This window comes from Bos taurus, chromosome 24 (genome assembly GCF_002263795.3).
Source record: "Bos taurus isolate L1 Dominette 01449 registration number 42190680 breed Hereford chromosome 24, ARS-UCD2.0, whole genome shotgun sequence".
Lineage (NCBI taxonomy): Eukaryota > Metazoa > Chordata > Mammalia > Artiodactyla > Bovidae > Bos > Bos taurus.
In genome coordinates, this window is record NC_037351.1 from 34,027,609 (window position 1) to 34,049,256 (window position 21,648).

Here is a 21,648-nt window from a genome sequence, read left to right on the forward strand (position 1 = left end):
GTGGCTTAGTGGGTAAAGAATCTGCCTGCAATGCAGGACAGCTGGGTTCAATCCCTGGAAAAGGAAATGGCAACCTACTCCGGTTCTTGTCTGGGGAATCCCTTCAACAGAAGAGCCTGGTGGGCTACAGTCCTTGGGGACACAACTTAGTGACTAAATCACCACCACCAGGAGAGTAGATCTTAAAAGTCCTTTTCACAAGGAAAGAAAAATTCTGTAACTATGGTTAGTGATGGATGTTAACTAGACTTATTGAGATGATCATTTTGAATTATATTTAAATATCAAATTCAAAGGGAAGCTAGAAAGAAAGCTGCAGGTAAGACCCCGGATAAAGACCCCGGAGTAGACCATGGGGGAGAGGGATGGACAGCAGAGGTCCAGGGAAGGGGTCTCATCATTGAGGGGCAACCATGTCAACTCAGCCAAGGAGCGACAGAGATGAGCTGGAGGAACGGCAGCGCCCTTCTCACACCTTCAATTGTAGTCCCTGAGCAAACGAGCTGTAACTTTGGAGTAACAGCATCCCCAAGAGTGGAAGGGGAGACAGGGGCTTTACCTCCCCAGCCTCTCTGAGAACAAGAAGGATTCTGTGGACTTTTCAAAAATGTCTGTCACTGGCAGCACCTATTTGTTGCTGCCTAGTCGCTCAGTTGTGTCCAACTCTTTGTGACCCCATGGACTGTATCCCACCCGGTTCCTCTGTCCATGGGATTTCCCAGGTGAGAATACTGGAGTGGGTTCCACTTCCTTCTCCAGAGGATCTTCCCCACCCAGGGATCAACCTGTGTCTCCTACATTAGCTGGCAGATTCTTTAATACTGAGCCACCAGGGAAGGCTGCAACACCTATTAAGCACTTGCTAAATATGAGGCATAGCTGATGCTGTATGTGCAATATTTAATCCCCAAACACCCCTGAGAAGCACTTGCCGTCATGCCCATTGTATGGATTCAGGGCTGCTCTGTAGGGTTTTGCTCAACATCTCACAGCTAGTAAAAGGAGAGAACAGGGTCTCTAGCATCCAAATGCTGCACTTTACCCAGAGCACTGGCCAATGCCATGGGGCTCCCAGATGCAGAGAAGTGACAGGATTAGAGACTCGGGGCTGCCATGTGTAACTCATTTCCATTCCCGTTACTTAATTCAGCTCTTAAGAAATCAGCCTGCCCTTCTAGTACAAGAAAAAATGAGAAAAAATGCGTGCAGCTCTGATTTTCAGCTCAGAAGCATCGTGCCTAGAGCTAAAATAGCCCCTTTGGAATTGGAGAGTGAGGCAAACAGAAGCCCTGGTTATTATAGTTCATTTGATTTAATTAAAGCCATAAAAGCACACCACAGCTTTGCAGTGGGTACTGACCCTTCTGCTTTGCTTGGAGGACTCGGAGGAGTCGCAGTCTTATCTGATGGGCAGAGACCCAAGTCGCCACCGCCACTCAGCTCGCGTTACAGCCTCTTTACCTTGACTTTAGTCTTTTGTACGCTGTTTCTCTTCTGTCCTCTTGTGTTTGGAAGGTGATCTGCTGATCACTTTTTCTGTCTGTCTTACTGGGCCTCCTCCCTGGTCTCCTGTGTCTGGACTCCAGCCCTCCACTCCGCGCCTTCTTTTGTCCCCTGAGTGCCAACAAGGCCTTGCTGATGGTATTCCTTGTTTGCAGAAGATAATGACTCTCTCATCTCTTCCTTTCTCATCCTACCTCTTGGCCTATTGGTCAAGGTCCTCCCAAGGATCATCAGTCCTCCCAAGAAGTATGGTTTCTCTACTGTCCTTCTTGAGCAATAGGCTCCAGGGGCACCTCAAAGTCACTGGTGTTTAATGCAGTGGCTGAGACCTCACCACCTCCCTTCTTTCCTCTTGACTCATCCATTGGCTGAAAGGGCAGCTGTCCCAGGTAAGTTTTTTTTCCCTTGATCTCAAATCTGCTTTAAAAAAAATTATGTAGTATTTTTAATTGGAGGATAATTACTTTACAATATTTGCAGGGCAGCAAAGGAGACCCAGGAAAGGTTTTCAGTGGATCTGTTTTCTCCCCGCGTGCTTGGACTTTCCGGTGCAAATCATAAAATGGCAACTCACCTCCAACTGAAAGACAGAAGCCAACTCCCCCCATCTGGGCGAGGAGATGCGCGTCTTGCTCATTGCCTGGGCAGGTGTGGAGGCCCCCAGCCTCGGGAAGGAAACAGAGATAGCTTGAAGGAGCTGGAAGGGACCCTTGGGAAGGGGCTGGTATGCATCTAATATCGAAGGAGCTAGAGACCATTGTCACAGGTATCAACTCAAACACTACAGTGGGAGCTGGGACTCTCAGACAATCTGGCAGCCGTGTGGGGTTTTCTGAATGGGCTCACATGGCCCACCAGCATGTGTGACTCTGGACCACATCTGCAACACAGCTCCCAAGCCTGGGAGGCCTCAGATCAAACTGAAAGTCACCCCTGGGTGCTTTGGGCCTGTGCTAAAGAGCTGTGATATATGTGGCTCCCTGGAATGAGCCAGATTTCACCATCGCTTCCATCACTTGTGTCTTCCAGCCTCTTCCCAACCTGCCTCCCTCCACCCCCCAGCCCCACCCACAGCTCCTCTTCCTCCTCTCAGTTTCTGATTGTCTGCACCAACCATTGGGCACTTAGGTGTGGCCTTGTGGCACTCCTGGCATCCTACATGGAACTTGTGCCTAGGGCATTATTCTTTAAATAGGGGTGTGTGTGTGTGTGTGTGGTTCGGAAGCTTCTGTCAGGAGCAGTAGTTGAGCTCTGTTGAGGAGGCACAAGTTTGGAGTCTTAGTTAGTTGTGTACGGACCTCTGTTTGTCAAATAAAAGGTCTTCAAGGATTCTCACATCCTCGTCCCGCAAGAGACTCTGAAGATGCGTTAAGGAACCTGAGATGGGAGAGTGTCTGAATTACCTGGTTGGACCCAATGTAATCACACGAAACCTTAAAAAAAGAGAGAAAGAACCTACTGTGCTGCCGTCAGCAAGAGGGAGGTGTGCTGTCACCACATCAAGTTTTAAAGACTGAGGAAGAGCCACAGGCCAAGGGATGCAGGCAGCTTTTCGGAGCCAGAAAAGACAAGGAAATGGATTCGCCTCCAAACCTTCCAGAAAGAAATTCAGGTCCTCTCACATTGTGACATTAGTGCGATTGGACCCCCGATCTCAGAACACACCCTCTGCCAGGGGCCTGAAGACTCTCTGAGAATGCACTCTTTCTTTACAAATGTTGCACCTGTGCCATCAATAAACACACGTTAGTAGAATGAACACTTGAACAAATGAAGGATAAATGCACACAGAGCTCACTCCCAAGGACGACCCTGTTCCGAAGGAAAGACGGCAACCTCAAGGTCACAGAGAAGACAGGCTCTTGAGCCCCCTCGAGGGGAGGTTGAAGCTGCCCTCAGCACCTCCTTTGAGAGGTCTGCCCTTTTGTCATGTGGGAAAGTAACACACACAGGGGGAAATGCCAGAGAAAGATGATACTGTGGGTAATTAAGCACTAAATGGAATAAGAGGGCTGTGGGAAGGTTGGATGATGAGAAACTGAGTCTGGAGAGGGTTATTGATGAGTGTGGACTTGACCTGGACTTTGCAGGATGGCCAGGACTGGATATGTCGAGTGGGAAATCGGACTGATGGAGAGTGGATTTGTTGTTTAGTCATTCAGTCATATGTGACACTTCACAACCCCATGGACTATAGCCTGCCAGGCTCCTCTGTCCATGGGATTTTCCAAACAAGAATACTGGAGTGGGTTGCTGTTTCCTACTCCAGGGGATCTCCCCAACCCAGGGATCAAACCTGCATCTCCTGCGTTGGCAGGCAGATTCCTTACCATTGGGCCACCAGGGAAGCCCAGAGTGGCTTGGCAGGGGTTGATTATGATGAATAGTTACATGGTAGAAACAGCCCCCATCTACTGAGTTCTTCCCAAATGCATCAGCTCGTGTAATCCTCCCAAAGACCCTCTAAAGTGTTGCAGAAGATATCTTGACACTTTCTGATGTTTGTGTTCTTGGCTGCCCAGCATCTGATCCCCCTTCTCAGGTGTGGTCAAGTTCTCCCTCTCTGAGCTCTGTGTTCCCTTTCTCACACTGCTGACCAGAGGCTGCAAAGCCCAGACCCTTGCTTCCTCCATTCCCCAGCAACCAGGACATGGACATGTGAGCTGGTATAACCATCAGATCTTTATCAGGAGCAAGTGGCAGAAATAAAGGGGACAGGGAGAATTTGTTCCAGCAGCAACACTGGTAGCAACATCTGGATTCCAGAAGCAGTAGGGCACATGGCTCTTCTTGTTTCCAGCATATTTTCTAAGCCTGATTTGATACAGCCTTCTCAGTGATTCTTTGAGCTACTCAAATCCCAGTAGAAAAGTCCTTGTATACCTAAGTTGATCAGAATAAATCCGTGTTATTTACAACCAAAAAACCCAGCTGATATAGTAGATTAAAATTATTTTATTGCAGGTTAGGAATTTGAGGCTCAGAGAGGTGAAGGGACTTGCCCAAAGTCACATAACGTGTACCTGTTTGATTATAAAGCTTGCATTCTTAATACTAATCATGAAATGTTCAAAATGAAAATTGTATTATAGAGGTTTCTTTTGTGGATACTTCAGAGATGGTAGTTTTGTGTGTGTGTGTGAAGGATAATTAGGATAAAACAATTATGTTGCTGGAGATAGTATATACCAGTAGAACCTTTGTAAATGGCAAACTGGAACTATGCACCAAACCCCTTAAGTGTTCAAGTCCTTTGAGTTAATGATTCCATTTCTGGATCTCTATTCCAAGGCAGTGTTTCATAACATTTTTTTTTATTAACTGGCCTTTGCTAAGTTAAGTCGCTTCAGTCGTGTCCGACTCTGTGAGACCCCAAGATGGCAGCCCACCAGGCTCCCCTGTCCCTGGGATTCTCCAGGCAAGAACACTGGAGTGAGTTACCATTTCCTTCTCCAGTGCATGAAAGTGAAAGTGAAGTCGCTCAGTCGTGTCCGACTCTTAGCGACCCCATGGACCCCAGCCCACTAGGCTCCTCCATCCATGGGATTTTCCAGGCAAGAGTACTGGAGTGGGGTGCCATTGCCTTCTCCCAAGTGGCCCTTAATTAGATACTATTTTTAGATGCTTTTCCCCTTGGCTCCCCCACCATTTTATATCACAGACATACTATATGGTTGTTTCTGTCCTGCATTTGTATCTGTATTTTATACATTAAAAGAGTAAGATTTATTTCACCCCCAAGAATCAACTTTAGTCCCCTCATGAGCAATGATCACTCCCACTGAGAATTCATTCAAACACAAGTATCATGGATTAAAGTATGAACAAAATACCAAGCTATCATAATAGTGATGGTGTTGAATAGTTTGATTATCAACAATTTTTCCTTATCCTTTTCCATATTTTCTAACTTTTTATAATGTACTTGTATTGCTTTCCAATAGAAAAATAGTTCATGATATTTTAAAAATTTTTACTGGGGTACAGTTGCTTTGCAATGTTGTGTTAGTTTCTGCTGTGCAGCCAAATGAATCAGCTATACGTATACAAATATCCCCTCTTTCGATTTCCTTCCCATTTAGGTCACCACAGAATACTAAGTCAAATTCCCTGTGCTATACAGTAAGTTCTCATTAGTTATCTAATTTATGCATAGTTTTATGTTTTCAAGGTGGGCTACTTCCCCAAATAGGTCAGGCTGGGTCAAGGAGGTCTGCAGTTCCCCAAGGGGACAAGTGTCTGTTCCATGCTCTTTGCCACTGCCTCACTCCCTCCCTTGCTCAAAGCACTGTCCCCACTTGCAGATGCCAAATGTATTAATACCACCAAGCCAGTGTGTGGAGGAAGGGAGCCTGGAGAAGGGGAATTTTCTGTGATTGAAGCAAGTCTGCAGGCAGTTCAGAAACTTCAGTCCATCCCACAGAGGGAGGCTCAGGAACCCAGGGCAAGTCCTTTGGGCCCCAAGCCTTCAGATAGGTTTTCCAGGCTGACATCCAAGCCCATCCTGGAGAGAGGCATTCTGTCGATCACACTGCTGGGGAGATAATGGATGTGAACACCCTCCTCTCCCTGGTGCTGTGTGATCTTGTACAATGACATGAGCAGCAGAATGGGCATGATCAGCCAGCAGATACCGCCAAGACAGGGCGATTGCTTCTAATGCAAGCATCATGGCTGCTGCAGGTCTGGTCTGGCCAGCTCTAGAAGTCAGTGCTTTGAAATATTCTTTAACATCCCAGGGTATTAAGTCCCTTCAGATCCAGGAAGATACACCCAGAGCCCCACTCAGGACAGGGAGGAGCTCTGGCCCTTCACCTGGGCATATAGCCTGAGAGCAGGGAGACCTGAACTGTCTCTGGCCAGGAAGAAAACACCTGCTATGAATTGAGTGTGTCCCGTGAAATGTGTTATGTTGAAGCCCCAATCCCCAATGTGACAGTATTTGGAGGTGGGGACTTTAGGAGGTAATTAAGGCTAAAGGAAGGCTTAAGGATAGGGCCCTAATCCAAGGATTGGTGGCCTTATAAGACAAACTTCTCTCTCTTCCACTGTGTATGGACATCATAGGGAGACCAGGAAGAGAGAGCTCTCACCAGAACCCAAATCCTGCCAGACCTTGACCTTGGATGTCCCAGCCTCCAGAACTGTGAGAGAATAAATCTCTGCTGTATGAGCCACGCAGTCTGGGGTAGTTCATTCCAGTAGCCTGAGCTGACTAAGACGATCTCCTTCTCAAGGGGGGACCTGTGGATAATCCCCCTCCAGCCACTCAATGGGCCACAGAGAGAATTTTCCCAACTCATCCCCTCCTCTGTGCCTGATCCTTTGCCTGGACCCTCCTCCATTCTCACTTGGAAATCCCTACAGGTTCACTCATGCACTCATTTCATCAAACTGTTCATTCATCCTTCCCCTAATACAGGTAGCCCCTTGTTTTTGGAGGTTCCCTTTATACCTCTTCACTTTTACAAAATTTCAAGAGCTCCTTATTAATACGTGTGTGTGGGTGTGGGTGCACTCAGTCGCTTCAGACGTGTTTGACTGTGCAACCCCATGGACCATAGGCCACCAGGCTCCTGCATCCATAGGATTCTCTAGGCAAGAATATTGGAGTGGGTTGCCATACCCTTCTCCAGGGGATCTTCCCAACCCAAGGATCGAAGCTGGGTCTCCTGTATTGCAGGTGATTCTTTACCACTGAACAACTGGGGAAGCCCATTAATATCTATTGCTGCCTAAGAAATGACCCACAAATGCAGAGGCTTTAAACAGCACATATTTATGACCTGTGTCTGTGGGGCAGCAGCTTGGGCTTGGCTTAGCCGGGTCCTTGCCTTCAAGGTCTCTCACAATCAAGGCTGCAAGGAGATCACTTTTCCAAGCTCACGTAGCTGTTGGCAGGTTTCTGTTTTTTGAGGGTTGCTGATTGTGAGCCTTAGTTTCTGGCTGGTTGTCACCTTCAGTTTCTCTCCACATGGGACTTCCCAATGTGACCAGTGGCCTCATTGAAATGTGCAAACTAGGAAGGCACCAAGAGTCTGCCAGCAAGACAGAGTGACGCAGCTCATCACCTTTATCACAGTTGGAAGCAAGTTACTAGGCCAACCCATCCTCAAGGGGATGGGATTCCATGCTCAAGGGAATCACAGAGGTCTCTGAGAGGCTGCCTCCTACAGTCAGGATGGCGCAGCAGCAGAAGTGTGGAGGCAGGCAGGTAGAGACCCCGAGGGCTTCATAAACCCAGCCAACGAACCAGGGCATCGTCATGTAAGAGATGGATTCTCCTTCTTTTCTTTTAATGCACCTTTTGGTTTGGTTTGGTTTCTCAAAGTGACTTTAGCCTGCTTTGCTCCCTGAAACCCCTTCTTGGAGTTACACGCACCACACCTTCAGCCCCCTTCTTGTCTCCATTCCTGAACTGGTGTCAGTTCACATGTCATTTAGAAACATTTCAGTAAGATTTGCACAGGTACAACTGAACTCTACTCAAATCCCCTGACCTGACCACAAGCAAGGGACACGCCAAAAAATATCAGTGAGGCATCAGCAGAAGGTTGCTTTTGGCTGTAAGGAAAACCAGGACAGATGCGGAGACCAGAGGGAGTGGTCAGGCCAGGCTGGAACCCTCCTGGGGCCCAGCTCTTACCACAGGTTTCCAAGTTGTTCCCCAATGATGGTGCTGCCAACAGCACTCAGGTGCTGCAAATCTATCAACCTCCCTGCTGTTCAGAGAGCAACCCCCAAAAGTCCAAACTTCCAAAACCGCAGCCAACTTTCCCTGAGGAAACAGCCTAAAGTCGTGATTCCCTAATTGCTGGAAAAGTCACTTGATTACGGTTGTCACCAGGATGACAGTTCTTTCTTTTCATCTAGGTTGAAAAATGGCCACCGTTCTAGCTGTTAGCGGTGTTTACTGGCTTCCTTACCTTGCTCAATTTTCCTGCACACGTAAGAGAGTGTTCTTGCCAGAGCTCATTTCTCTGTGCTTAATAAAGCATTTTATGGGCTACTTTTTTGGCCAAAAGCCCCCGTCCTCCACCCTTTGATCACAGACTCTGCACGTACAGAACTAGTGTCGAGTAAGCATTACCTGCCCAAGTGTCACCAGCCACATCCAAAACACAGCCTCCCAGCTTCCATTCAGGAGCCCTGAGGACTTCTCCTTGCCTGTGACCCTTAGATCCTTTTGGCCTCCATCTTTGCCCCACCTATTATTAATTTCCCAGAAAAGGAAAGAAAAGCACCATCATTGCTGGATTCTGATATTTCCCCCCAAGTACTTCTCTCCATCACACTCAACGGTTACTGCACATCCATTTGGAGGATGGCCACCTTTTAAAATGAATGGCGACAAGTTTCCAAGTGCAACAGCTTTGATGTCTCGGCCAGAGGACATCTGCTCGCCTGTTATGACATTTTTACCTTCTAGGTTTAGGCCAAAATTGTCCCCCTGGTCCCTGAGCCCATCTCCCTGCTGGAGTAACACTCCTCCTTTGTTTCCTTGGCTTCACATTTTCATCCTCTCCTTCCAACACTTTCACTTCATCCCTCCATGTCATATTTTACCTTGGACCAAGAGACACGCTGCAGCTGACAGTCCATCGTGTTGCCTTTGAAGTATGCTGGCTCTGGGCTAGGCTCTGGCTGGAGGCACAGCTTACTGGAATTACTTAGAAGTCTTCTTTCCGCTTTGTCTCCTTCCCTGTTTATTCGTGGAGGAGAATATCCATGATCAGGAGGGAAAGTATGATACAGTCAGTTCTCTGTGTGAGTCAGCCCAGGACACATTTTCTCGCTTTCTTCCCTCCAGCAAAAACCGATAGTGTTGACCGAAGCCCGCCCGCCACCCGCTCCCTTCATCTCCAACTTCATCCCCTCTTCCTGCCAATTCCAGCATCTCCCCTGCCTGGGAGAGGTGATGAGGTTTAAGTCGGGGGTTAGCCACCTGCCCAGAAGACCCTGTCCAGAATTGCTGCCCCACAGTAAAAAATTCTTGTGATTTCACCTAGTCCCCCTGCTCCCTTTGCAAAATACAGGGTTACCAGGAGATTTGTTTAACTGCTTTAAAATTATGATTTGCATGCGGGAAAGCTGGGAACAAAAAGCCCCTGTGTGTATAAAAATGCCGCATATGCCTTTGTTAGAGTTCTTTCCAAAAAGAAGTGTGAGCTGACAAATAGCCAGGGTGCCTGAGGGCTAAATGAACTATTAGGTCACCTGATGGTCTTGCGAATAAACCTCATCTGGAACCTGGCCTCCATTCCCCTAGGACACCTCCAGACCGACGCTCGTTTCTCTGCAAGTTATGCCTTAGTCTCCATCAGGAGGCTCTGCAGCCAGGACGCCCTACTGCAGGGGACCACAAAGATGAGCAAGAGGACCATCTGAGGATATGGTCAGCGGGTACACAGTGCTAGGCACTTACGAGGACTGCAAAAATGTTACTTGGTGAGCCATCTGTGCTACTGAGTCCACCACCCCCTGGTTGCCAAGCCAAGATGAATAAACTGGAGTTCAGGTAGCCCCCGAGACTCTTGCAAACCTTAATTCAAAGAGGAAGAAACTGACAGAAAGCCCTACTCACCATCAAATCCCCACCTCCTGAAAATGCTGTGTGTCGGAACAGCAGTGAGTCATAAAACCTTAGTGGGTATCACCCTGCCCTCTCCTGAAAGTGGAGTTCTGGAAGGCAAGGAGAACGCCGACGATCACACAGCAGTCTTTCCCAGATGGATTAAGTCTAAATTTCAGGGCTTCGCTGAAGGGTCAGTGGTAAAGAATCCGCCTGCCAATGCAGGAGACACCGGTTTGATCCCTGATCTGGGAAGATTTCACATGCCTTGGAGCAACTAAGCCCATGTGCTACAACTACTGAGCCTGTGCTCCACAACAAGAGATGCCACCGCAGGGAGAAGCCTTCGCACCACATCTGGAAAGTAGCTCCTGCACGCCGCAGCTAGAGAAAAGCCTGCACGCAGCAATGAAGACCCAGTGCACTCAAAAATAAATTAATAAAATAAAATTTTAAAAAGTCTGAACTTCAATCTATGACTTTCAGTCACTCAGATGCAGGCTCTAACAATGGCGTTCCTCAAGGATTTGCTAATAAAAATGAAGTCGTAATTGTAAAGTCCTCCTTACCAAATAACACTCAGAATGTTCTGTTCAAAGTACAGTGAAGCAGAGTGTTACCACCACAGAGACCCCCAAAGCCAGCGCATGGGCAACTGAACCTGGCAGCACTGCCCCTACCCTCAGCACCCACCACCTCCACCAGAGCCCCCACCGTGATCCAAGCCCCTGCCTGCTTCCTGCTTCTTGCCTGGATTTCTGCCCATGACCACCTTCCCAGCCCTCTCCCTGCCTCATCCTCCACTTTTTCCAATCCAATCTAGACACAGACGCAAGCAGTGAACCATGCAAAATGCCAACTAGATCCTGTGGTTCCTTGCTTTCAAATCCCTCCATGCATCTCCAGGTGTAAGCAGGACAGAGTCCAGCCTATATCATGCCACACGGCCAGCCTTTTGTGATCTGGCTTCTGCCTTCATTTCCAGCACGAATTTCTCCCATCCCTCTGCCTAGTCGTGCAGAAATGCCTACCAGCTCTTCCACTCTTTTGTGCCTTTGCCTGTATTATTGCCTCTTCCTACAAGGCCACACCTATCTTCTGTCTCCTGAATATTAAGTCCACTCATCCTTGAAGGCCCAGCTCCAATGCTCTCTAAGGAAGTCCTCCAGCACCACCATAACTTGTAGCAATTCGTGCATGCCCTGATCACATGGCAGAATTAATGCTTATATTTCAGTTCCACATTAAACTATAAATCCTGAAGCCTGAAAACAGAACTCTGCCCAACTGTGTGTCCTAGCACATTGCCCAAGATGTAGGGGCTACAGAAGAGATGCTGGTTTATGAGAAGAACTGAGATGATTTATTAAGCACCTACTATATGCCCAGCACTAGGGTGAAATAAATGAACAGAAAAAAAATCACTGTCTTCTGAAGTTTATATTATAGTAGGATAATAACTAAATGCAGAACTATATAACCAAATGCAGAACTACATAACGGCAGCCAGTGACAAGTACTAAGGGGAAAAATAAAGCAGAGTGAGGAGATGGGGCTGAAGGGAATGCTATTTTACATGGCTGAGGTCAGAGACAGTAATTCTGAGAGGTGCAGGTGGGCCTGGATATACAGAAATAGGAAGTCCAATTAGGGGAGAAAATAGGGAAAGGTGGGGCTTCCCATGTGGCTCAGTGGGAAAGAATCTGCTTGCCAGTGCAGGAGATGCAGAAGATGCGGGTTTGATCCCTGGGTCAGGAAGATCCCCTGGAGAAGGTCATGGCAACCGACTCCAGTATTCTTGTCTGGAAAATTCTGTGGACAGAGGAGCCAGCACAGTTGCACAGAGTCGGACTCGACTGAGTGACTGAGCGCACACGGCACACGGGAAGGGTGAGGAGCAGGGTCGTGGGGTGAACATGTGTTCAGCGAGTTCGAGGAACAGGAAGGTGGCCTCTGTGGCTGGTGTGCAGTGAAGAAATGACCAGACCCCCATATCTGACAGGAGGATTTATTTTTTAAAAGAAATAATAAATTGGCTATTCTAGGTACCTTGTATAAGTAGAATCAAACAGTACTTGTCTGCACCAACTGTATACTGGAGTGCATTTTTATTCATCGAGTCAGAAAGTACATTGGTAGATGCCAGGGGCAGAAGTGGGGTAGGAAGCGGGATGGGACTTAGTGTTTAATGGGGACAGAGCTTAGGAAAGTAAAAAGTTTAGCAGATGGATGATGGTGAGAATTGTGCAACAATGTGAGTGTACTTAGTGCCACTGAACTGTATAGTTAAGTATGGTTAAAATAGTATGTTTTATATTGTATGACTTTTACCACAATAAAAAAAATTTTTAGAAGAAACAATAAAGACAGAATTCAAGAGGGTGGTTGTTTATAAAGAGGGATGGGGGAGGATAAGGGAGGAGGATACAGGTCCCCAGGAATTACTGTCAGTATTCTGGGGCTGACTGGTGGTGTCGTGGGTGTTTGTTATAGACCGAGTAAGTAAGCAGCACGTGCGTGAGCCAGGAATGATCGCTGATTCTGTGTCCTGGAGAGAGCCAGTCTTTCCCCAGGGGCTAAACCTTTATTCTGAAATGATTGTCCATATCCTACTTAAGACAGCCCTCTAAGTTCAGTTCAGTCACAGTCGTGTCTGACTCTTTGAGACTCCATAGGCTGTAACTCACCAGGCTCCTCTGTCCATGGATTCTCCAGGCAAGAATACTGGAGTGGGTTGCCATTTCCTTCTCCAGGGGATCTTCTCAACCAAGGGATCGAACTCACGTATCTTATGTCTCGTACTTTGGTAGATGGATTCTTTACCACTAGCGCCACCTGGGAAGCCCAATAAAATATCATATTTTGAGGTTCTGGGTAGACATGAATCTCAAAGGGAAGCTTTTCAACCCAGTATGTGGAGAAAATGATACATAATCCAAAGGGCCATAATAAGAATTAAATTAAATAATGTATTCAAGGCACCTCGCACAATATAAGCTTTCTTCCTCCTCCTCCTCATTACCATCATCATCTCAGGGAAGGGATCCTGCTTCTAAAAACATTCCTTCCTGCTGACTGAGGCGACCACAAGTAAGACTGCCAAATAGGCCTAGGCTCAAATCTTGGCCGGGCAGCCTCTGGCACATTACTTAACCTTTCTGAGCTTCAGTTTCTTTATCCACACGGATGGAGATATACATGCAACACAAATGTCATTTACTGCGTGGGAGGCACTGCTCTAAAAGGTTTACGAGCCCTGTCTCAGACAATTCTCAGGACAACCCTGTGAGCTAGGTATTACTATTATCTCTATTTTACAGTCAAGGAAATTGAATCAGCAAGTATTTAAGACAGTCGCCTAAGGTCACATAGGAAGTAAGTGATGGAACCAGAGTTTAAACCCAAGCAGTCTGGCTCCAGAAGTCTTCTGAGATGAAAAGAGAATAAATAATAAAACAAATAAATAAAACATACAGCCAGCGCTCACTCGATACACAGCAGTCAGTAAATGATGGGATGGTAACCAGGGTTCCCTCTTGCAAACCTTTCCCCTCTGCTGACCTCAGGGCTGCCTTTCTTCCTTCCTCTCTCTTTCTCTCAGTTCACATGCTCTGGTTGTTGACACTAATCCATATTTAAATATCCAGGCTGCTCAAGTTTCATTCAGTGTCCTGGGCTGTCTTGCCCTCTTTTTCATCTTCTCATTCTCTCCAGTGTCTGGTGATCATGATGGCTGGGGTTGGGGTGGGGGTGGAGGTCAGCGAAGGGGAGGGAGCGGTAAACTACCTCTCTGGCAACTGGGGAATGTGGGCGGGTGTGTGTGTGTGGGGGGGGTGTTTCTCTCCTGGGGTAGGGTCAGAGTTAAGCAATAGACTGTAAGAGGCAGCTCAGGGAACTCCACCCAATGCGGCCGTCCACGAAACCCAGGCATATGTTTGCTGTCCTGGGCACAAAGACTCTTGAGCGATCCATCATGGAATAAAACCTCCATTAGGTTTACAGCTTCCCAGGTAGCACTGGCGTTAAAGAACCTGCCTGGCAATGCAGGAGACACAAGAGATGAGGGCTCCTTCCCTGGGTCAGGAAGATCCCCTGGAGGAGGGCATGGCAACCCACTCCAGTATTCTTGCCTGAACAGAGGAGCCTGGCAGGCTACAGTCCATAGAGTCGCAGAGTCGGACACGGCTGAGGTGACATAGCACAGCACAGATTTAGGAAAGCCACCACCAGAGAAGAAAGGAAAAATCTCCCATTGAGGATGCTGCTCCACCGATGGTGGCCAAGGCAAGAGGAGTGAGCTCTCTCCTGAGCATCTGTCTTGGACGCCCTTCCTCTTACCTTGTCCTACTCTACCCTGAGCAAGAGGCGCTCACACAGCTCAGTACAATTTTCCAGGGCTCCATCAACCCTGCCCACCCCTGCTGGTGGTCAGCTCTGCCCTCTTCCAGTTGGTGCGGTAGGAGAAGCAGGAACCCCGCTCAGCCTGGTCCTCCTCCTGTCTTTCCCAGAATCCCAGCAGGATCCACAGACAGTGTGAACACTTACCCAGGATGGAGAAGTAGACAGATCCAATGAGCACTTAAGCAACTCTAGACAAATCTGTTCACTTTCCCTGACCAACCAACAGCATGGGACAAGCTGTTTCCAAGAAGTAAAACAAGGGGCAGTGCTCAGCAAATGGTGATGCAAACAGCTGGCCGCTGCTGCTCCACCCTTCCCCTTTCAGGGGCCCCATCCTCTTCCCTCCTGGGGACCTGGTGCCCTTGTGCCATGGGGAGGGGCTCCCACCCACTTAGATGGCCCTGCCTTCCCTCCTTTCTTCCTCTTGAGACTGTACCTTTCCTCACCCCAGACTTTTGAGGGCTCGATCTCATCTCCCTAACAATGGAAGTGATTAAAGGAACAAATCCCTGCTAATCTATCAACCAGCTACTGGGCTGGCTGCACCTCCCAGAGTTGCCCAAAGTGAATTGTGAGTCACTCGGTAGTGTCCAACTCTAGGTGACCCCATGGACTGTAACCTACCAGGCTCCTCTGTCCATGGGGATTCTCTAGGCAAGAGAGAATCTCTCTACTGGAGTGGGTAGCCATTCCCTTCTCCAGGGGATCTTCCCAACCCAAGGAGCGAACATGGTCTCCTGCAATCCAGGCAGATTCTTTACCACTGAGCCACCACGGCCTCTTCAGGTAATTCCTAAATTTGCCTGTGCCCCGGGGGCTGCTAAGATGAATGCAGAGTTCACACTTCCTGGATGGAGGGAAAGTTGTATGGGAGTAAGAAAATATCAAATTGACTACAGACACAAATGATGAGAACTACGTAATGAACAAGAAAGTCAATACAACAAACTCTAAAAATATTTCCTTTCTTCTCCCAACTTCCTGAAAAGACATAAAGTTGAATCAATGATTAGAGTACAGAAGAAAAACAGTTTACACTGGATGCTATGAGATGAGGGGGCAGCTGCTATGAACTGGTTACTAAGTCCGTGAAAACACAGGAACAGGAAGTAGGCCAGTCTGTGTGCTGGGAGCAGGGCACACCACACAGGAGCCTGGGCTCCAGGCAGGCTCAGCTTCACGGGGCCCTCCTCACCCAGCCCACCCGCCCCCGCCTGCCCACCCCCACCTGCCCGCCTGCTGGAGTCCCCAAGACCAGGCTGTCTCAGGGCTCCAATCAGCCCAGACATTTTAACGGGGATTTAGACTCCTGGGGACTGAAATGAATTGTGCCCTCTGGGAGCATAAATTATACCCAACTCCTTTTTTAAAAAAAATCTGAACTCACTTTGCTTGCCTTTCAATTCTGTCTAAAATGCATGGAAAACTTCAGATTTTTCCCTGCCTTATACCTTCTTCCTGCATGTTGTTGTAAGTGTAGTCATATATATACCTACATACATGTGTGTGTGTGTATATACATAGTCTATATGTTGTCTATTCCAAATACCTCATACAAGTGGAATCATACAATATGTGTGCGTGTGTGTAAATTCCTTTTATACGAGGTACTTGGAATATTCAGATTCCTAGGACAGAGGTCACCAGGGCTTGGGAGGGAGGAAAGGAGGGTAGTTAGTGTTTAATGTGGACAGAGTTTTGGTCTGGGAAGATGACAATGTTGTGGAGATGGATGTTGGTGCTGGTTGTACAACACTGTGAATGCACTTACTGCCATAGAACTGGATACTTACAAAATGGTTAAAATGGGTTTGGTTGTTTTTATGTATTGATATATTTGTGTTGATATGTTGTATTGATATATTTCATCACCAATATAGAAAATGTATAGGATAGAAGGACAGGGAAGCCTGGCGTGCTGCAGTCCATGAGATTGCAAAGTGTCAGACATGACTGAGTGACTGAACAACAACAAAATAAAATATATACAAATTAGCTGACCTCTTATTTATATATATGTATGTAACTGTTTTCAGACAGCCTACATTTTCCTTTCTGCTCTCTCTCCTCCATTCTGAGCCTCAGTTTGAGCCTTTGATGGCGTATTTTCTGGGTTAGGGTTTTACACAACCCAGAGGAGGATCTCAGGGCTAAAGACCCCACGGCCCTCTCTTCCCTCTGTGTTCCCCCTCAGCCACCCTCTTCTCGGTTGCTTTTAAAAAGCAGAAAGCTTTACTAGTTAGAGAGAAAGTCTGTGATTTTCAGTGGTACATTTAATAATTCATAAATCATGAGAGGTTCAAACGGGTTCAAAGTTTAAAAGTTTAAAAGTTTTGCTGAAGCTTTAAAGTTTAAACTGTCAGAAGCTTTGACAAAAAACTTTTCCTGTCTGGAGTATTTAAGATCATTGTGCCATATGAAATGTAGTAGGCAGGGCTTCACTAGTGGCTGAGACGGTAAAGAATCTGCCTGCAATGCAGAATACCTAGGTTCAATCCTTGGGTCTGGAAGATCCACTGGAGAAGGGAATGGCAACCCACTACAGAGTTCTTACCTGAAGAATCCAATGGAAAGAGGAGCCTGGTGGGCTACAGTCCATAGGTGCACAAATTGTGCAACTAACACACACACACACACACACAACATACACACACAAGATTCAGGACTCCATGTGGTCCTTCTCTTGCAAGAAGTTTCTGAGAAAATTCTGGCATCGTCTGTGTGGAGGTGTTCCTCCGTGGCATGAACACAGGGTTCCAGGGAGCCAGCAGGTATGGGAGCAGGAGCTGTGACTGGTAGTCACTACATTATGAGAAAGTACTGGATTGGCCAGAGTCACCACTATGTGGGGCTTTCTCTTTAAAAGAAGGGAAATTGTAAAATGAGATCCTGGCCAGCATGTGTAACAAGGTCTTGGCTGAAGACCGTAAACTGTGCATATCTGCTATTTCAAAATCTGGATGCAGAGAGGCCAGATCTTCCACTGGCTTCCTGCTGACCTTTGATTTTTTTTTTTTTTCAGGCATAATTACTGTATTTGCATGTGCAATTGAGTGTGGTGTCAGTCGCCCATGCCATGGTCGCCTCCCTCTCAGACCGGGTGACCGAGCCCAGAACATGGGGATAGTTCCTGACATAGTAGCCTTGTACCCTGATGCTGCATTTACTGTGAAGTTTTGATAACATCACTTGATTTCTCAGAAACTTACCATGGTTCCTGCTGGCCTTTCAGGTCAGATCCAAGGCCTTAGTCATGGGCTTTCAGAGTCATTACAAGTCATCCCAGACATTCAGCACAGACCTGCAAACCCTCCCCTCCCACCTGCCTGCTCCTCCACCATTTCCACTTGCTGGCCCTCCCACCTCAGATGCTCTTTCTTCTTTTCATCAAATACACCTTTGCATTTCCTCCAAATTCTCCAATTTCACAGGCTTCCACAAGCCATCAGCATCAATGCCAGAAACAACGTCAGCACAATCGAAATCCTTTCCCAGGTTCTAGGATTTGGTGACAGCGGGCTGTAAAAGGATCCCATGACGTGAATGAGATTATACCGGCCTCCCTACGCGGGTCCCCACCCTGGACAATCATTACTGCACTTTCACATAAATGACTGCCTTTGATCCTAACAACCTCCCACCCACGCCTTTCTCCTCCTTTGGTGCTCTGCTGGCTTCTCCAAGGATTGCCAGTGAGAAAACCCAACACCGATTTTCACGTCTGTCCCAATGGCCGCTTCTTGTCATCTGACACTCCCACCTCTGTCTTCTGGAATCTTTCTGTCCTCTTGACTTTAACTGACTTTAACTTTCTTGCCTACCGCTGTGAGTCACCCGGGTCTCCCCAGTCCCGCTCCTTCAGGATGGGGTTGCTCACATTCACAGAACCCCTCCTTTCACTCCTAGTCTAGCTTTTTCACTTGTGACTTGAGCTATGAGCCATATGCTAGTGATCCCAAGTCTGGGTCTTTCCTCCTCAACTCTCCTGGATCCTGGGGCCACCTTCTGTCTTCCCATGGGCTCCCCAAACCAGAATCCAGCAAAGTCAACAACCATGAGTGGATTCCCTTCCACCTGCAATAAAAATGGGTTAAGACCTTGCTCCCTCGCCCACATCCATCATAAACTCAGTATTTCATTTTCTTTCTGCCAGTGCGCCTTCTGTATGTCCTATTTATAGTGTCTAGTTGTCCAGAGTAGAAATCTCAGCGTTAGCCTTAGTGTCTCTCCCCACCCCTCAAGCTTTCCATGTGACCGGAGAGTTACCCCTGTTGCTTCAGCACCACGTACCTCTCTCCCAGCCCCTCCTTCTCACCATCCTGCTCTGATTTCCTTAATTCAATTTCTTGTCCTCTCTGGTCATGACCTATTGCACTGACCTCCTCTCTGTCATCTTTCCCCAGCCTTTTCCTGTTCCCGTCTTTACAAGATCTAACACGGAAGCAGTCATGTCACTTCTGTCCTTCATCAGATCAGATCAGATCAGATCAGTCGCTCAGTCATGTCCGACTCTTTGCAACCCCATGAATAGCAGCATGCCAGGCCTCCCTGTCCATCACCAACTCCCGGACTTCACTCAGACTCACGTCCATCGAGTCAGTGATGCCATCCAGCCATCTCATCCTCTGTCGTCCCCTTCTCCTCCTGTCCCCAATCCCTCCCAGCATCAGAGTCTTTTCCAATGAGTCAACTCTTCGCATGAGGTGGCCAAAGTACTGGAGTTTCAGCTTCAGCATCATTGCTGCCAAAGAAATCCCAGGACTGATCTCCTTCAGAATGGACTGGTTGGATCTCCTTGCAGTCCAAGGGACTCTCAAGAGTCTTCTCCAATACCACAGTTCAAAAGCATCAATTCTTCAGCGCTCAGCCTTCTTCACAGTCCAACTCTCACATCCATACATGACCACTGGAAAAACCATAGCCTTGACTAGACTAACCTTTGTTGGCAAAGTAATGTCTTTGCTTTTGAATATGCTATCTAGGCTGGTCATAACTTTCCTTCCAAGGAGTAAGCGTCTTTTAATTTCATGGCTACAGTCACCATCTGTAGTGATTTTGGAGCCCAGAAAAATAAAGTCTGACACTGTTTCCACTGTTTCCCCATCTATTTCCCATGAAGTGATGGGACCGGATGCCATGAGCTTCGTTTTCTGAATGTTGAGCTTTAAGCCAACTTTTTCACTCTCCACTTTCACTTTCATCAAGAGGCTTTTGAGTTCCTCTTCACTTTCTGCCATAAGTGTGGTGTCATCTGCATATCTGAGATTATTGATATTTCTCCCGGCAATCTTGATTCCAGCTTGTGTTTCTTCCAGTCTAGCGTTTCTCATGATGTACTATGCATATAAGTTAAATAAGCAGGGTGACAATATACAGCCTTGACGTACTCCTTTTCCTATTTGGAACCAGTCTGTTGTTCCATGTCCAATTCTAACTGTTGCTTCCTGACCTGCATACAAATTTCTCAAGAGGCAGATCAGGTGGTCTGGTATTCCCATCTCTTTCAGAATTTTCCACAGTTTATTGTGATCCACACAGTCAAAGGCTTTGGCATAGTCAATAAACCAGAAATAGATGTTTTTCTGGAACTCTCTTGCTTTTTCCATGATCCAGCGGATGTTGGCAATTTGATCTCTGGTTCCTCTGCCTTTTCTAAAACCAGCTTGAACATCAGGAAGTTCACGGTTCATGTATTGCTGAAGCCTGGCTTGGAGAATTTTGAGCATTACTTTACTAGCATGTGAGATGAGTGCAATTGTGCGGTAGTTTGAGCATTCTTTGGTATTGCCTTTCTTTGGGATTGGAATGAACACTGACCTTTTCCAGTCCTGTGGCCACTGCTGAGTTTTCCAAATTTGCTGGCATATTGAGTGCAGCACTTTCACAGCATCATCTTTCAGGATTTGGAATAGCTCAACTGGAATTCCATCACCTCCACTAGCTTTGTTCGTAGTGATGCTTTCTAAGGCCCACTTGACTTCACATTCCAGGATGTCTGGCTCTAGGTCAGTGATCACACCATCATGATTATCTGGGTCGTGAAGATCTTTTCTGTACAGTTCTTCTGTGTATTCTTGCCATCTCTTCTTAATATCTTCTGCTTCTGTTAGGTCCATACCATTTCTGTCCTTTATTGAGCCCATCTTTGCATCCTTCATATCACTTCCCAAAGCTACAGTCCATGCCCTTGGACATGAATACAATGTCCTCCCCATCCAGGCCCCCATCAATCTCAACCTCTGCACATTCTCCAGCACCCTCCTTCTCCTCCCTCACTCTCGGCTCCAACCAGACCAAACCTCCTCTGTTTTCTGAGCCTGCAGCCTCACCCACTCTCCATTCCTCTGCAAATATAATTCCTCTGACCTGGAAGGCCTTTATCCTTCTTTGTGCCTGGTGAGCCCTCATTCATTTATGGGATCTAGCTGGCTTCCACCATGAAGCTTCTGAGGACTCCAAATCCATAGAGACATGCCCTTCCCTGGACCACTGCACTCCACACATACTCCCTTCCCCTGAACAAGTGCCCCTCACCTGTGGGTCTCAGGACTGCTCACCTTTGAGCCCTCAGCAACTAATACCTGATTACAATTTTCACCATTCCTGGACAAAGAGTGAGCTTTTGGAAAGAAAAGAGGAAAAAATTCTCATTTCAGTGAATCATCTCTCCCATCACACTCAGTCTTTCTCTGTGGGTTGTAAAACCCATTGATCCAGTGGCATGCATTTTAAGTATCGCGTGTAAAGTTCAGGTTTTTACTAGAGTGACTGTAGCCCATTTTGTACTAAAATTATGCAGATGTTGGTATGGTTTAGAGTTGACTCTCTTCTCTGGCATATAAATTAAGGATAATTTAGAGAAATATAGGAACCATATTTGTGTGTAGGTTTTCCTTTGCTTCAGTCTCTGGGGAGATGACCCTTGCATAGTCAGGTTTTGAAGTCAGATGGGGTTTAAAACGTGACTCCATCGGTGAGTGACCTGTAGCATGTCATTCTGCCTCAGTTTTCTCATCTGTAAAATGGAAAAGTGACAGCTGTTGTAAAAATTAAATGAGATCATATTCTTATCACAGAGGAAACCCTCAAGCATTAATACCACTCAGTGCTTGAGGTAAAGTGCTTTTATATATTATGCAACTATATTCACATGCAGACACATACACATATTG

The 21,648-nt window shown here is 47.0% G+C and overlaps 1 long non-coding RNA gene across 3 annotated transcripts; it reads right to left on the reverse strand.

The window, feature by feature from the left end:
• Window positions 1-1,932: 1,932 nt before the first annotated feature.
• On the reverse strand, window positions 1,933-15,080 carry LOC101904579 (uncharacterized). 3 transcript variants are annotated; one of them, XR_009492716.1, is made up of 5 exons: window positions 14,621-15,080; window positions 12,763-12,910; window positions 9,070-9,205; window positions 8,594-8,711; window positions 1,933-4,386 (listed from the first exon to the last, which is right to left on the reverse strand). It is a non-coding gene; the product is annotated as an uncharacterized lncRNA (long non-coding RNA). The 3 variants fall into 3 exon arrangements; XR_009492715.1 differs by lacking the exon at window positions 8,594-8,711; XR_239812.5 differs by lacking the exons at window positions 8,594-8,711; window positions 12,763-12,910.
• Window positions 15,081-21,648: the final 6,568 nt, after the last annotated feature.